General features: G+C 51.3%; 1 protein-coding gene across 2 annotated transcripts in view; it reads right to left on the minus strand.

Annotated features, from left to right (window-relative positions):
* Positions 1-5,484, minus strand: part of tbrg4 (transforming growth factor beta regulator 4) — a 54,424-nt gene extending 48,940 nt beyond the window's left edge. For both annotated transcript variants that reach the window (XR_005462038.1, XM_038808906.1), the window contains exon 1: positions 5,417-5,484. The gene's annotated coding sequence lies outside the window, so the exon portion shown is untranslated. The remainder of the gene's footprint in view (positions 1-5,416) is intronic.
* Between the last annotated feature and the right edge of the window lie 516 nt (positions 5,485-6,000).

The following is a 6,000-nucleotide window of genomic DNA, read 5'->3' on the forward strand; positions in this document are numbered from 1 at the left end:
CCCTACTCAAACCCACGTATCCCCCTATACCCGTAACCCAACAACCCCCCCTTAACCTTACATTTTAGGACACTACGGGCAATTTAGCATGGCCAATCCACCTAACCCGCACATCTTTGGACTGTGGGAGGAAACCGGAGCACCCGGAGGAAACCCACGCACACACGGGGAGGACGTGCAGACTCCACACAGACAGTGACCCAGCCGGGAATCGAACCTGGGACCCTGGAGCTGTGAAGCATTTATGCTAACCACCATGCTACTGTGCTGCCCTTTGATCAGCATACTGCATTTCAGATATAAATGGTTCCAGCCTGCAAAGTTCTGGATATAGATTTGAGAAAATTTTACAATTTATGTTTGGAAACTGTAAGATTAATAAAGCATATTGTGTAGTATTTACTTTGAACTGAAATGTCTGAATCGGTCACAGATGTCATTCAATGCGGGGATAAATCAGACTTCTAGTGGCGGCTATGAGGGAGTAAGTCGCACATTTGGTGGCTCCAACTCCAGTTGGACTTTTGGGCCTTTTCCCCTGACTTTTTTGCGCTTTTGAGCGCAGGATTGGAAAGTAATAGCACTCAGGCACTGTATCCATACAGAGGTGTATGGAACTAAGAAGTAGGAAGGATCGCAAACAGCTAAAGAAGTGGACAAGCAAGAGCAAGGGGGAGACTGCGAGTGAAACCAATGTGGCCGATGTCCAGACCCGGGAGCCGCCAGCTCAGCCGACAATGGAGCACCTGTTGCAGGTTATGCAGGAGAGCTACCTAGCACTGAAACGTGATCATTTGGAACCGCTCTAGAAATCGTTTGACTGAACGAAGCAAAGGCTGGATGCCCAGGCTGAGAAGATCCAGGAGCTGGAGAAGACGGTGGAGGAGCAGGCGGACTTTCAAACAGTGGCGGACGTGGTAATTCGAAGATTGAGACACCAACAAAAAATGCTCTAGGAAAAGCTGGAGTTACTGGAGAACAAGTCTCGCTGGCAGAATTTAAGAATTGTTGGCCTCCCGGAGGGGGCCGAGGGGCTGGATGCTGCTGCGTATGTGGCAGATATGTTCCAGAAGCTGCTGGGGAATGTGTTCCCTCGCCCGCCAGAGGTGGACAGGGCACATAGAGCGCAGGTGAGGCAGCCGCGGCGAGGGGGTCCCTCACGCATGATGGTGGTCCGGTTCCACAGATTCCTGGACAAAGAGCAGGTTCTTCAATGGGCCAAGAGCACGCGGAGTTGCAATTGGGACAATAGCACCCTACGCATTTACCAAGACCTGAGCGCAGAGGTGGCCAGAAGGAGGGCAGGCAAGTTAAAGAGATTTTATACAAGAAGCAGGTGAAATTTGGGCTGCTTTATCCGGCGCGACTGTGGGTTACGCACGAGGGCCAGCACCATTATTTCAAGGAACACGAGGAGGCGATGGACTTTGCAAAGAGGCAAGGGCTGGTCCCGAGCTGAGGACTCTTGGACTCGTGTTGGAACTTTTAATTCTTTCTCTCTTGTTTCTGAGAGATGCCTGCATGTTTTTCATGCTTTTGTATCTTAGTTTTTATGTCTTTTTTCTCTTCATGTCTCTTTTTCGCTTTTGTGTTGGAGTTTTGTTAGAAAAAGAGAATAGTTAGAATGCTTCGGATATGGGGAGAGTTTTTCGGCGAATTTTTGCGATTTCTTTCTGCGTTTAGATAGGAATGGTTGATAGTGCCTGCTATTTTGTTTTGCATCACTTAAATTGCACTATTGTTGGGGCTGTCTCTCTCCTGCTTAGAGTATTTGTTCAAGCAGGGCTGATTTGGGGAAGTGGTGTGGATGGGCCCGGGAGGAGGGGAGCCAGGGAACAATAGGCGAGAGACTCGCTGGCACCGGAGTTGGGAGCCACCAGGCTCGCTGGGTGGGCTAGTCAACGGAAGCCAGGTGGGAGGGGTTCATTTAGCCAGTTTATGGCAGGGGGGCAGGGGTTAGGTTATAGGTTGGATATGCTGGGGTAGGTCTGCTGACGATGATGGAAATTGGGCTTGGTAACAGTGAGGAGGTCAGGGGTGGAGGCTGCCAGAGGAAGCGCGACACATGGCTTGGGGGCTGGCCAAAGAAAGGAGATGGATGATCGGCGGGGGGGGGGGGGGGGGGGCACCTAAAATGTTAACGGGCTAAATGGGCCAGTCAAGAGGGCACATGTTCGCGCACTTGCAGGTTTTGAAGGCGGACGTAGTCGTGTTCCAGGAGACTCATCTGAAAGTGGAGGAAAGGCTGGATTAGTCAGGTCTTCCATTCGGGGCTAGACACTAAGACCAGTGGGGTTGCGATCTTGATTAACAAGCGGGTCCAATTTGAGGTGGAGGGCACAGTTGTGGACGGGGGTGGCAGATTTGTTATGGTTAGGGGTAAGCTCAAGGGGGTGAGAGTAGTCCTGGTCAACGTATATGCCCCTAATTGGGATGACGTAGATTTTATTAAGAGGTTGCTGGGGAAGATCCTTGACTTGGACTCACGAAAACTGATCATGGGTGGGGACTTTAACACAGTTCTTGATCCTGGCCTGGACCGGTCATGTTCAAAAACGGGTAGAGTGCCAGCGATGGCAAAGGAACTGAGATGGTTCATGAAGCAAATGGGGGGGGGGGGGGGCTGACCCATGGAGATTTAGTCGGCCGTCGGTGAAGGAGTTTTCGTTCTATTCTCACATCCACAAGGTGTATTCCCGAATCGATTTCTTTATCATGAGCATGGACTTGCTGACAGGAATGACGGGTGCAGAATATTCGGCAATTACCATCTCGGACCATGGTCCGCACTGGTTGATCTGCAGATTTGCAAAGATAGCTTTCAGCGCCCACAATGGAGGCTGGAAGTTGGACTGCTGGCGGACGAAGCGGTGTGTGAGAGGCTGAGGAAATGCATGCATAATTACCTGCAGGTAAATGATACTGGAGAAGTCTCAGCAGCGGTGCTCTGGGAGGCACTGAAGGCAGTGGTGAGAGGGGAGCTGATTTCAATCCGAGCCCATAGGGACAGGACAGACAGGGCAGATACGGACCTACTGCTTAAGGAAATTTTACGGATGGGCAGGAGCTTTGCGGAGTCGCCGAGGCCAGAGTTACTTAGGAAACGACAGAGGCTGCAGACCAAGTTTGGGGTGTTGTCTACAGGAAAGGCCGTAGAGCAGCTTAGAAGGGCAAAGGGCACAATATATGAGCATGGGGAGAAGGCCAGCAGAATGCTTGCACAACAACTAAGAAAGAGAGAAGCGGCTGTGAAATAGGAAAGGTAGTTGACGGGGAGGGAAACCTGGTGGGGGACCCGGTAGAACTGAACAAGGTGTTTAGGGACTTCTATAGCAAGTTGTACACCTCAGAACCCCCCCCCCCCCCCCCCCCCCCCACGGGACCGGAGGGGATGACGCACTTTTTGGACAGACTGACCATCCCAAGAGTAGGTAGAGTGTTGGTAGACGGGCTGGGGGCCCCGATCAGGAACAAAGAAGTACTGGGGGGCCTGAAGGTCATGCAATCGGGTAACGCCCCGGGGCCGGACAGCTACCCGGTGGAGCTTTATAAAAAGTTCTGCGAGATAGTGGGGCCAGTGCTGGTCAGGGTGTTTAACGAGGCACGAGACAGAGGGGCCTTACCCCCCGACGATGTCGCAGCCACTATCTCGCTTGTACTGAAACGGGATAAAGACCCGGAGGCATGTGGGTCCTATAGGCCGATCTCTTTGATTAACGCAGACGCTAAGTTACTGGCCAAGATCTTGACGTCTAGTATTGAGGACAGTCTACTGGATGTGATTGCAAAGGACCAAACCAGGTTCGTAAATTGCAGGCAATTGGTGGCCAATCTAAGGAGGCTGCTCAATGTGATTATGATGCCCCTGGAGAACAGGGAGGCAGAGGTAGTGGTAGCAATGGATGCCGAAAAGGCTTTCGACCGGGTTGAGTGGGACTATTTATGGGAGGTGCTGGGCCATTTTGGGTTCGGGGGTGATTCATTGACTGGGTTAGGCTGCTAAATCAGGCATAGAGTATGGCCTTCAGACATGGCGAGCTTTCTTGGGCTGGAGAAAATTAAGTTCGCCTTGAGAGGGTCACTGTCAGCGTTCGCCCGGAGGTGGCAGCCATTCGTTGACTTCTTTGCGGAGCCGATGCTGGCATTATGCCTTGTTTGCTTTTTGTACACTATGGTATAATGTTGCTGTTTTATGTGCCAAAAATACCTCAATAAAATTGTTAATTAAAAAAATAATGAGGGGATAAATAATCTCTTCCTGCTCCTTAGTTCAGACAAAACAGGCCCATTTGATCTCCTATTTGAGTGGCTCCTGAATCCATTCATACAGTTGTCTTTAAGAGGGAGCACCTATGATTAGATGAGGAGTGGTTGGATGAGTGAATACTGGGGTGGCAAATGAATGGGCCGCACAGTGGCTAGGGCTGCTGCCTCAGCGCTGGAAATCCAGATTCAATTCCAGCCTTGGGTGACTGTGTGGAGTTTGCACGATATCCCCATGTCTGTGTGAGTTTCCTCACACAGTCCAAACATGTGTAGGTTAGGTGGATTGGCCTGATAAATTGCCCCTTAGTATCTAATGTGTACGTTAGGTGGGGTTGCTGGGATCGGGCAGGGATGTGCACCTGGGTGGAGTGCTCTTTCCAGAGGGGGGTGAAGGGATTGGTGCAGTCTTAAAAATTGTTTTTTTCAAAACATTTAGATTTCCCAATTGTTATTTTTCCCCCAATTAAGCATGATCAATCCACCTACCCTGCACATCTTTGGGTTGCGCAGGTGAGACCCACGCAGGCACGGGGAGAATGTGCAAACTCCACGCGGACAATGACCCAGGGCCCGGATTGAACCTGGGTCCTCGGCGCCGTGATCAGCAGTGCTAACCACCGCACCATCATGCCGCCCGGGTTGGTGCAGAGTCGATGGGACAAACGGCCTCCTTCTGAACTGTAGGGATTCCAGGATGAGGAAGTAGATGACTTGAGTGTAGGTTGAAAGATATAAAGTTATAGCATGGGCCACTGTGCCCCTCCCAGGAAACGAGCAACCAGACAGCCTAATCCCAGCTGCAGGCTGCACACAAGGAGAGTTTATACATTGAGGGTTTCTGTCTCCCCCCACTCTCAGGCAGTAACTCCCAAATCTCTACCATCTCACTGGTAGGATGGATTTCTCCTCCAGTCCACTCTAAATCTCCCATCTCTCATCCGAAATCTACGTCCTCCGCTCACGGATTCCTGGGCCAAGGGGAACCTGGCCTTCCCGTCCACTCTATCTAAACCCCTCGCAGTGCGGTACACGTCCATTAAACCACCTCTCAGCCTCCTCGAGGGAGTGGGTCGGCCCGCGGGCCCGTCGCCATCCCCGCCTCCTCTCTCCATTTAAATCTCAAAGCTTGAACCCGCGCCACTCGACTCACCCAGTTCCGAATGGCCGCCGACATATGTCATTTGACGTACAGATCACGTGTGGAGGTGGTTGCCCGGGTAATCACGTCAGGTCAACCAATCGGCTCACCCGGATGACGTCGGACGCACGCCCCGATCACGTGTTGGGGACGCGCTGTCCTGTGAAGCCGATCTCGGGAGGTCAGGAGCACGTGAGGAGGACTGAGGGTTGTCATCTCATTCTGCTGCTCCCCTCCCCCCGCAGCAGGGACGTAGCATGTCAGGGTGCTGCTGAATATTTGGCATGTTGCAAGTTCCAAGTTCCATTGATACAAAGAAAGAAGCTTTATTTCAAATAAACCTTCAAATAATTCCTCCTGCACGGTTTTTGCTGTCACTTGGTCATTTCAAGGCTCAACTCACAGACCCCCATGGAATGATTACAGCACAGGAGGCTGCCATTGGGTCCATCATATCTACACTGGTTCTCCGAAGGAGAAAATTCACCTCATGCCAGGAGCTACACCTCGGCCCATAGTCCTGCACATACATTCTTTCCAGATAATAATCCAATTCACTTTTGATCTCTTTTTGACATTTCTGATAGTCATTCAAA

The sequence above is a fragment of the Scyliorhinus canicula genome, chromosome 10 (assembly GCF_902713615.1).
Source record: "Scyliorhinus canicula chromosome 10, sScyCan1.1, whole genome shotgun sequence".
NCBI lineage: Eukaryota > Metazoa > Chordata > Chondrichthyes > Carcharhiniformes > Scyliorhinidae > Scyliorhinus > Scyliorhinus canicula.